Source organism: Urocitellus parryii, chromosome 6 (assembly GCF_045843805.1).
Source record: "Urocitellus parryii isolate mUroPar1 chromosome 6, mUroPar1.hap1, whole genome shotgun sequence".
Classification (NCBI taxonomy): Eukaryota; Metazoa; Chordata; class Mammalia; order Rodentia; family Sciuridae; genus Urocitellus; species Urocitellus parryii.
Genome location: NC_135536.1, coordinates 165,922,067 through 165,932,523, shown reverse-complemented (window position 1 = coordinate 165,932,523; position 10,457 = coordinate 165,922,067).

Here is a 10,457-nt window from a genome sequence, read left to right as displayed (position 1 = left end):
AGACTAAAATTTTTAATACTGAAAAAGTTAAACAAACACTTAAATTAGAAGTTAATACAACTCCCTGATGAACTTCTCATCTAACATCAACTCATGGCAAATATGGTTTCACTTATAGCCCTCATCTCAAACTTGACTTTTTATCTGAAAGCTAATCCTAAAGATATCAAACAGTATTTTATTATGTTATTTTATTCATAAATTCATAAGTATATATTTTAAGGACTTTTCTCCAGTGAATCACACTATTGAAATAATAATATTTAAAAAGTTATAAGTTTGTTATTGTTTCTGAAAATAATCCATGTTTAATTAAGTGTAATGCATTTATAATGGCATTTGAAAAACTAGATCATTATATCAATTTGTATTTAGTGTTTATCAGAGCCAGTGGCACATAATAGTTAGTCAATAATTTGTAAGAATCTGGAACTCTTATCAAGAGGTATCAGGTATGAGTCTAAACATTCTATGAATTTTAATTTAATTCATCCTCACTTTGGCCCTGTTGGGGAGGTATTATCACCCATACTTTATAGAGGAGGGATTTGAAGCATTAAATGGTTACATAATTATCAAATTTATTCATTTAGAAAGGAATAGAATAGAGAATAGATCCCACATGTTTGTCAAATAGATGAAAAATATGAAAGGATGAATAATTTAATACAGAGAAATTATTCTGTATTTTGTGAGTCTCTGGTAATCCTCTTATCTGGAGTGACTTGCAAAACCTACTCTTTCACAATACCAAAGAGATATGTGGAAAAACCCATTGAACGCCAAAATATGTATTCTATCTTCTACTATCAGAGATTTCACCATTAGAACCCAATTCCCCATCTTGAAGTTTTGCTCTCCTAAGTCACCAATACACTTTGGAAGATAAATATGGTGACTCAATATAATGTGTTCTTTAGTGTGAATAAGAAAAGCTAGGATGGGCAAAGTTGGTGTAGGAAGGATCTTGTCTATTGTGGTCTTCCAAGTTAAGTGGAAAAGTGGAAGGACCTAAATATAATGACAAATCACAACAAACACTAACCTCCTCTATGTCTGGATTCTTTTAGAAATTTTGTTGCTGAATATTTATTGGCTTTTATGTTTGTATTTTTATATTATTTTTCTCATAACTTTATGTTCAATTTGTCAGTATTGAGTTTCCTTGAACTAAGCTGACCCTTAAATTTGTCTATATTTTAAGAATTTGGAACATTTGGCTGTATTCATATTCATATGGAAGAAAAATTTAAACTTCTTCTTGATTAAACACTTTGTTACTAGATGGCAACTATTAATTGATAATATAGTATCTGAATCAATACTATATGATTTTGAAATTTAATGTAATTTTACATATGAAAATGAAAAATTTTACCTGACTCCTCAATTTACCTAGACAGTCTTTCCCTAAATTCAGATGGAGGGAAATAAATTGCCTATATATAGTCCCTCCTTTAAGTTGTTCTTGTCAGGTATTTTTTCTATAGCTATCTGTTACCCTTTTTTAAAAAATGCACTTGACTATGGAGTTGGAATAGACTCGCCAGAATTGGAATTGGAAGGTGAAAACACAGAAATCCATTGTGTCCATAAACGTAATAGGAAGGGAGGAAATCTCACAAGAGAATTTATGAGATCAGACCAGGCCTGGCTGCCCACCAGGAACTTTTCATCCTTTTGCCTGGTTGACAAATTACACTAGCATTTTCAGGGGTCATTTGCTATAGAAAAGCAAATTAACCCAGTAATTTTTTAATTATACCTCTGAGGCTATGTGAAGACACATCCAGTCTGGTTATGTTTTGGTCCTGAAACTCTGGCTTCCTGAGTGTTCCCTGATTTTGCTAACTTCAATTGCTATTTGAATTGGAAGGGAGTTCCATTATTTTTACAGACTTGCAGCATATAATGGTGGGAAGCTAGGAAAGGTGAAGGTTTTAACAGCCTCTTATTTTTCTCATAATTTTATGTTCCATCTGTCAGTATTCAGTTTCCTTGAACTAAGCTGACCCCTAAATGTGTATGTATTTTAAGAATTTGGAATATTTGGCTGTATTCATATTCATATGGAAGAAGAACTTCAACTTATTCCTTGATTAAACACTTCGTTACTATATGACAACTATTAATTGATAATATAGTATCTGCATCAATACTACATAATTTTGAAATTTAATGTAATTTTTACATATGAAAATGCCAAAATATTACCTGACTCCTCAATTTACATAGACATTCTTTCCCTAAATTCAGGTGGAGGGAAATAAATTGCCTATAAAAGTTTTTTTTTCTTTCTCAAACCATTCACTTACTCATCCATATATACCTTCATTCATTTATTCATTACATAAATACTCATTGTATACCAGGTATGTCCCACACACTCTATTAGAGGACAGCAATGAATCCGTGGGCAAAAGAGGCCCTACTGCAACTCCAAAATCAAGTGCATTTCTTAAAAAAGGGTAACAGGCAGTTGTAGAAATATCCTGTGTGTGTACAGAGGACAATGCAGTGGTACCATGTAACTGAAACCAAGCTTAATGGATGTTATCCATTCTCTCTTTCTCTCTCCTCTATTTTTCTCTCTGTCTTCCTCTCTGTGTCTCTTCTTTCCCCTTCTCTCCTGTCCCTCTTTCCCTTCTTGCATTCTAATATTCTCTCCCCCACCCTTCATATCTTTCCTCTGTTTGGCCAGATATGCTTGCTCAATGTGTTGGCTTTTCATCACTGTGATCTAAATACCTGACCAGAACAACTCAAAGAAGGGAAAATCTATGTGTCTCATGGTTTCAGAGGTTCAGTTCAGGGTGGGTCAACTCCATTGCTCTGGGTCCACAGTAAGGAAGAGCATCATGGTGGAAGGGCCTGGCAGAGGGAAGCTGCCCCATTCTTAGCACCCCCAAAAGCAGAGACAGGGAACGTGGAAGGGGCCACAGGGAAGATGCACCCTTCCAGGTCATAACCCTCAGTGACCCACCTCCTCCAGCCACAGCCCACCTGCCTACAGTTATGACCCTGTTAGTCTCTTCACACTAGGAAGGACTAATGAGATTGCAGCTCTCAGAATTCAGTAATTTTACTTCTGAATATTCCTGCATTAACACGGGAGCTTATGGGGGGCATCTCGTATCTGAATCATAGCACTTAGTATAACTACCTACTGACTCATACGAATATTCTCCCATCTTGGCAACTCCAGAAAAAATAAAAAACAACTTTTTTTTCCCCCTCTGTGTGTACATGCATCCCAGGAAGGATTCTGATGGGCTTTCCTATAATCATATGCCTGTTTCTTGGACCTATTACTGTTGCCAGTGCAATAAGATACTAGTTTTTGGCCTGGCCTGAGCAATATTACTTTCCCTATGAGGGTAGGTTATAATATGATTGTGAATTCTCAAGAACCACGTGGAGTGGAACATTCTTTACAAATTTCATCATGCCCTTTGTTCTCTTTCTGAGCCCTTATCACTATTTGCAAAAATATTATTACATCTTGGTTATCTTCTAAATGTCAGTTCCTCTAGACAGTAATGCCCATGAGAATAGGGGAAAATGCAGGAAATGCTCTGGTTCTGATATATCCATCCATAAGTTTATATCGACATTCTGCCTGTCTCCTATGTGTATACCTGCCGCAGTCTGGCTAGGCACAAAATCACGAGCCAGTCAAGCAGGAACAAACTTTATTTTTTGAAACTGCTGCCAATGCCCCGTACGCCCCCAGGAAGAATGCCGATCTACGAACTCTGCATTCTCCCGGATCCTAAGAGGAAGTTCCTCCCCCGGAATTCCCTCCTACTGTACTTCCCCAACCAATGGGAACTCTCCAGGAGTGTGTAGCAGGCCTAGGTGGACAGCAGGAGTCCAATATCCATATGAATGTAAATCTTAACATAATCATATCATCTCAATGGCTAGCTGGTGTCACCTTTCAACCAAAAATGCTATGCATCATATTATTTGGCTGTGGCTCTTAGCATGTACCCTTGTATCCCTAGTGTCTCTTACATAAGAGGCATTTAATACATTTCTGTTGAGTGAATGAATAATGGTACTATTAACTCACTCTCCTCTCTTGAATGATCCTGCTTTTTATTCTTAAATTTCCTGTTTTAATTCTGCTGGACGCTTTATATATATATATATTTGTATTCTGGTCTAGAATTGAATAGATAAGAGAATGAGAACGTATCATGGGTCCAGGCAGATGTGAGTTTAAATCTGAGTTCTGTCACTTCCTACCTGAGAAATTGCTTCCTCTCTGGCACCATGATGATAGTTTCTATTTAAAGGACATAGTGTATGCAAAGTGCTTATGTTCATGCCTGTGGTGGTTTTAAAACATGTCTGCAAAAAATCCTTTGTCAGTCTTCCTGTCACAGGATGGAGTCTAATTCCCCTTTCCTTGAAATGGGGCTCACCTCAGCAACTCCCTTTTGATGAAGAGAATGCAGCACAGAAGTGACACTGAATGGCTTTCAAGGATCTCCCAGATCATGTGCCTTTGGAGCTATAAAGCACCAGGTAAGAAATCTAGCTACCTGAATTGCCCTTTGAGAGAGATGAAATAGATATAGAGCCCCAGCTGCTCCAACCCACAGATGCCAGTATCTTCTTAACCCAGGTCCAGGGATGAGGGTGAAGCTTGCAAGATGCCCCTGCTCTGTCCTTAGCCTGACCACTCATCTACTCCTGTGCTGCAACTGCATGAGAGCCTGCAACTGAAAACCGCCCAGATGAGCCCATGCCACCTCTAGAAGAAGAAATGGTAGTGATAATAAATGGTTTTGTGACATTGAAGTTGAGTTCTTTTTTTCCAGTTTAGAAGTTACTTTATTTTATTTTTTCTTTTTTAAATTTTTAAATTTGTTCTAATTAGTTATACATGACACTAGAATGCACTTTGACACAGTCTACACAAATGGAGCACAACTTCTCATTCCTCTGGCTGTACATGGTGCAAAGTCCACATGAGGAGTGTAGTCATACATGTACATAGGGTAATAATGTCCATCTCATTCCACCATTCTTCCCACCCTTCCACCCCCTCCCTTCCCCTAACTCCCCTCTGCCCAATCCAAAGTTCCTTCATTCTTTCCTACCCTGCCCCCATTATGGATCAGCATCTGCTTATCAGAGAAAACATTCCACCTTTGGCTTTTGGGGGTTTGGCTTATTTCACTTAGCATGATATTCTCCAGCTCCATCCATTTACCTGCAAATGTCATCATTTTATTCTTCTTTATGACTCAGTAATATTCTATTGTGTATATATACTACTTTTTTAAATCCATTCATCTGTTGAAGGGAATCCAGGTTGATTGCATAGTTTAGGTATTATGATTTAGCTGCTATAAACATTGATGTTGCTGCATCACTGTAGTATGCTGATTTTAAGTCCTTTGGGTATAAACCGAAGAGTGGGATAGCTGTGTTAAATAGTGGTTTCATTCCTAGTTTTCTGAGGAATCTCTATACTGCCTTCCATAGTGGTTGCACCAATTTGCAGTCCCACCAGCAATGTGTGAGTGTCCCTTTTCCCCCACATCTTTGCCAACACTTATTGTTGCTTGTATTCTTGATATTGCTATTCTGACTTGAGTAAGATGAAATCTTAAAGTAGTTTTGATTTGCATTTCTCTAATCACTAGAGATGATGAATATTTTTTTCATATGTTTATTGTTTGATTGTTTTTCTTCTTCTGTGAAGTGTCTGTTCATTTCCTTAATCCATTTATTGATTGGGTTATTTGGGGGTTTTGGTGTTAGGTTTTTTTGAGTTTTTATATCCTGGAGATTAGTGTCCTATCTGAGGTGCATGGGGTAAACATTTTTCCCATTATAGGCTCTCTCTTCATGTTATTGATTGTTTCCGTTAACAAGAAGGACCTTTTTAGTTTGAATTCATCCCATTTATTGATTCTTGATTTTTACTTCTTGCGCATTGGGAGTCTTGTCAAAGAAGGCAGGTCAAGGATAGAGTGCCAGGGATCCCAGCAGCCTGCAGCAGGGCCCCGGAGATCCAGGCCAACTGATTCGCGTGGCCTGCCCTGCGGCTACAGAAGGCGTGGCGCCTCAGTGAAGCCATTAATTGGCAAGCAGGGAGGTTAGGGAAGGCCATTAGGTGGAATCCCACCAGCCAAGCCCACACGGACCTTTGGGCCGAGCACGGGTTCTCAGAAGGGGAAGGAAGCGGTACAGTCCCATCCCCCACAGCGGACACTCCACCGAGGCAGTCAGTGGCCACCATCCGGGAAAGCTGAAGGATACACCGCCACTCTCCTTCAGAGTGCAACATCAAAACAGCGGACACTCCATCCAGGCAGTCAGTGGACACCATCCAGGAAAGCTGAAGAATACACCACCACTCTCCAACAGCTTGCAACATCAAAACAGCCAGCAGCAGGACCCCGGAGATCCAGGCCAACTGATTCGTGCGGCCTGCCCCGCAGCTACAGAAGGCGTGGCGCCTCAGAGAAGCCATTAATTAGCAAGCAGGGAGGTTAGGGACTGCCATTAGGTGGAATCCCGCCAGCCAAGCCCACCGCCCACGCCCGGAACAGGCCCAGCGATCTGCCAGCATTGTAGTCACGACACCCCAATTGGAATAGGGACAGAGCAGAGCCGCCTTCCACTCCCGGAACAGGCCCAGAGAGCCGCCAGCGTGGTAGACACGTCACCCCAATTGGAGTAGGGGCACAGCCGCCGCCCGCACCTGCAAGGGAGACTTTTCAAGTATACAAGAGCAACATAAATAAATAGGGGGTAAATTTCAAAACACAACAGTTGCACCAAGCAGAAAGAAACGCGAGCAGTATGAAAAGACAAGGAAAGAAAGGTCCACAAGCAATGCAGGTCAACTCAACTTTAGAAGAGGTAATAGCTGCAACAGATGGAATATCAGATAAAGAGTTCAGGATATATATGCTTCAGATGATCTGGAGTCTCAAGGAAGACATGAGACAGCAAAATCAGACAATGAAAGATCACATTGACAAACAAATCCAGGAAGTAAAAGATCAATTTCACAGGGAGATAGAGGTAATAAAAAACAAACAAATTGAAATTCTAGAAATGCAGGAAACAATAAACCAACTTAAAAACTCAATTGAGAATACTACCAGCAGAGTAGATCACTTAGAAGAGAGAACATCAGACAATGAAGACAAAGTATTTCAACTGGAAAAGAACATAGACAGCTCAGCAAGTCTGCTAAGAAACCATGAGCAGAACATCCAAGAATTATGGGACAATATCAAAAGACCAAATTTAAGAGTCATTGGGATACAGGAAGGCACAGAGCTCCATTCCAAAGGAATAAAAAGTCTATTCAGTGAAATAATACGAGAAAACTTCCCAGAATTGAAGATTGAGACAGAATCCCAAATCCTAGAAGCCTACAGGACGCCGAATGTGCAAAATCATAAGAGATCCACACCTAGACACATTATAATGAAGATGTCCAACATACAGAATAAGGAGAGAATTTTAAAAGCTGCAAGAGAAAGAAAGCAGATTACATTTAGGGGTAAACCAATCAGGATAACAGCTGATCTCTCAACACAGACTCTGAAAGCTAGAAGATCCTGGAATAACATATTTCAAACACTGAAAGACAATGGGCTCCAACCAAGAATCGTGTATCCGGCGAAATTAAGCTTCAGGTTAGAAGATGAAATTAAAACCTTCCACAATAAACAAAAGTTAAAAGAATTCGCAGCTAGAAAACCATCTCTTCAAAAAATCCTTGGCAAAACATTACAGGAAGAGGAAATGGAAAACAACATTGAAAACCAACAATGGGAGGTAGGACAGTAAAGGGGGGAAAGTAGTCAAAGAGGATAACAAATCAGGTTTAGTAACATCAATAAACAAATATGGATAGAAGAACAAACCATATCTCAATAATAACCCTAAATGTTAATGGCTTAAACTCACCAATTAAGAGACACAGGCTAGTAGAATGGATCAAAAAACAAGACCCAACAATATGCTGTCTACAGGAGACGCATTTGATAGGAAAAGATATACATAGACTGAAGGTGAAAGGTTGGGAAAAATCATATCACTCATATGGACCGCGGAAACAAGCAGGAGTGTCCATACTCATATCTAATAAAATAGATTTCAAGCCAAAGCTAATCAAAAGGGATATAGAAGGACACTTCATACTGCTCAAGGGAACCATACACCAACAAGACATAACAATCATAAATATATATGCCCCAAATAATGGTGCAGCTGTATTCATCAAGCAAACTCTTCTCAAGTTCAAGAGTCTAATAGACCAACATACAATAATCATGGGAGACTTCAATACACCTCTCTCACCACTGGACAGATCTTCCAAACAAAAGTTAAATAAGGAAACTATAGAACTCAATAACACAATTAACAACCTAGACTTAATTGACATATACAGACTATACCACCCAACATCAAGTAGCTACACTTTTTTCTCAGCAGCACATGGAACCTTCTCAAAAATAGACCATATACTATGTCACAGGGCAACTCTTAGACAATACAAAGGGGTAGAGATAATACCATGCATCTTATCTGATCATAATGGAATGAAACTGAAAATCAATGATAAAAGAAGAAAGGAAAAAGCAAGCATCACCTGGAGAATGAACAATAGGTTGCTGAGTGATCAATGGGTTTTAGAAGACATCAAGGAGGAAATTAAAAAATTCCTAGAGTTAAATGAAAACACAGACACAACATATCGGAATCTATGGGACACATTGAAAGCAGTTCTAAGAGGAAAATTCATTGCTTGGAGTTCATTCCTCAAAAAAGAAAAAACCAACAAATAAATGATCTCATACTTCATCTCAAAATCCTAGAAAAAGAAGAGCAAAACAACAGCAAAAGAAGTAGAAGGCAAGAAATAATTAAAATCAGAGCTGAAATTAATGAAATTGAAACAAAAGAAACAATTGAAAAAATTGACAAAACTAAAAGCTGGTTCTTTGAAAAAATAAATAAAATTGACAGACCCTTAGCCATGCTAACGAAGAGAAGAAGAGAGAGAACCCAAATTACTAGCATACGGGATGAAAAAGACAATATCACAACAGACACTTCAGAAATACAGAAGATAATCAGAAATTACTTTGAATCCTTATACTCCAATAAAATAGAAGATAGTGAAGGCATAGATAAATTCCTTGAGTCCTATGATCTGCCCAGATTGAGCCAGGAGGATATAGACAACCTAAACAGACCAATAACAATAGAGGAAATAGAAGAAACCATCAAAAGACTACCAACTAAGAAAAGCCCAGGACCGGATGGGTATACAGCAGAGTTTTACAAAACCTTTAAAGAGGAACTAACACCAATACTTTTCAAGCTATTTCAGGAAATAGAAAAAGAGGGAGAACTTCCAAATTCATTCTACGAGGCCAACATCACCCTGATTCCGAAACCAGACAAAGACACATCAAAGAAGGAAAACTACAGACCAATATCTCTAATGAACCTTGACGCAAAAATCCTCAATAAAATTCTGGCGAATCGGATTCAAATACATATCAAAAAAATTATACATCATGATCAAGTAGGATTCATCCCTGGGATGCAAGGCTGGTTCAATATACGGAAATCAATAAATGTTATTCACCACATCAATAGACTTAAAAATAAGAACCATATGATCATCTCAATAGATGCAGAAAAAGCATTCGACAAAGTACAGCATCCCTTTATGTTCAAAACGCTAGAAAAATTAGGGATAACAGGATCATACCTCAACATTGTAAAAGCAATCTATGATAAGCCACAGGCCAGCATCATTCTGAATGGAGAAAAATTGAAGGCATTCCCTCTAAGATCTGGTACAAGACAGGGATGCCCTCTCTCACCACTTCTGTTCAACATAGTCCTCGAAACACTGGCCAGAGCAATTAGACAGTCAAAAGAAATTAAAGGCATAAAAATAGGAAAAGAAGAACTTAAATTATCACTATTTGCAGATGATATGATTCTATACCTAGCAGACCCAAAAGGGTCTACAAAGAAGCTATTAGAGCTAATAAATGAATTCAGCAAAGTGGCAGGATATAAGATCAACACGCATAAATCAAAGGCGTTCCTGTATATGAGCGACAAATCCTCTGAAACGGAAATGAGGACAACTACTCCATTCACAATATCCCCCCAAAAAATAAAATACTTGGGAATCAACCTAACAAAAGAGGTGAAAGATTTATACAATGAAAATTACAGAACCCTAAAGAAAGACATAGAAGAAGACCTTAGAAGATGGAAAAACATACCCTGTTCATGGATAGGCAGAACTAACATCATCAAAATGGCGATATTACCAAAAGTTCTCTATAAGTTCAATGCAATGCCAATCAAAATCCCAACAGCATATCTTGTAGAAATAGATAAAAGAATCATGAAATTCATATGGAATAATAAAAGACCCAGAATAGCAA